Source organism: Nycticebus coucang, chromosome 14, assembly GCF_027406575.1.
Source record: "Nycticebus coucang isolate mNycCou1 chromosome 14, mNycCou1.pri, whole genome shotgun sequence".
NCBI lineage: Eukaryota > Metazoa > Chordata > Mammalia > Primates > Lorisidae > Nycticebus > Nycticebus coucang.
The window spans coordinates 61899896-61901323 of record NC_069793.1 but is presented as its reverse complement, the minus strand read 5'-3'; the positions used below and the strand labels follow the sequence as shown (position 1 = coordinate 61901323).

The window sequence follows — 1428 nt, the reverse complement described above, 5'->3', positions numbered from 1 at the left end:
AATTGTTTAAAATAAGTGACAATATCTATCAAAATTAATAAGATAGTTTTATACTATAATTTTACTTTTATTAATATACTGGCAAAATGCTTGAGCAGCTATGAATATGTATTTATTTGTGTGTATGTATGTTTGTATTTTTTAATTTATTCATCAGTCATGATGATACCCAAAAGCATTAATTGAGTTTCTAAATCATGTATGATAGAAAAACCATTACAATTCTAGAAAGAATTATATCCATCAAATGTCAAGTCTGGTCTTTGGAACAGAACAGTTTCACTACCTTATCTCAAATGTGCTGCGTCTTTACCCCATAGATAAAGGGGTTGAGGAGTAGTGGGACTAGTAGGTAAAGGTTGGACAAAGCGATGTGTATATATGATGGGATGTAAGATCCAGATCTGTGGGTAAAAAAGGAGAAAAAAGCGAGAAGATAGACTTGGAAGAAAACACATATATGAGGAATACATGTATTAAATGCTTTAAGTCGTGCCTTTTTCTGGGGCAGGTGGAAAAAAGTGATAATTATCTGTATGTAGGAAAGGGTGATGAAAATGAAGTCAAGTCCACCAATAATAAAAGCTCCAAGAAGACTGTAGAACTTGTTGATGTAAACATCTCCAGTGGTAAGCTTCACAAGAGCCATGTGCTCACAGTAAGTGTGACATATTAACGTGGTTCAGTAAAATTTAAAACGGCACATTGTGAGCAATTGGCAGGTGATTAGCACAACTGCAGGCTGCAATGTCACTCCAGTTGCAATCAAGTGACTACTTGCTGTATGAATATTGTATCATATCTCAGAGGGTAACAGATAGGTACGTAGCGGTCCAGAGCCATGGCCAGCAGGACTCCTGATTCAATACCTTGAAATGTGTGGATGAACCACATCTGAAAGAGGCAAACATCAAAATAGATCTCTGGCAAGTGGAACCGAAAAATTCCAAGCATCTTGGGCACAATGCTGGGGCTAATTGCAATGTCTGTGGCTCCTAACATGACTAGGAGGATATACATGGCTCATGGAGACTGGACTCATATTTGATAATGATCAAAAGTAGAGAATTTCCAATCAAAGCAATGATGTACATAGCACAGAATAGAATCCCAATCCAATGCTGTACAGGTTCCAGACCAGAGATCCCAGTGAATGTCAGCACAGAGGGCAAGAACACTGTGTCATTTGGAATTGTCATGGCAGTCCATAGACCTTCTTAGAAAGAAAGCAAAGTTTGCAGAACTGAATCTCTTTACTGTTATATATGCTATCCCTATCCAGTCACAAAGTTATCAGAATGAGGAGTATCAATCTCATCAACTTGTTTGTCACCACTTTAAATGAATGAGAAATGCCAATAGAGAAAGCAACAAAAAGATTCATCAGTTTGCACTTTAGCAAAGCCATCCACCCATATGCAGTGATAT

At 37.3% G+C, this 1428-nt stretch overlaps 1 pseudogene; it reads right to left on the bottom strand.

The window, feature by feature from the left end:
• Positions 1-287: 287 nt before the first annotated feature.
• Positions 288-1199, bottom strand: LOC128564455 (olfactory receptor 52A4-like; annotated as a pseudogene).
• Positions 1200-1428: the final 229 nt, after the last annotated feature.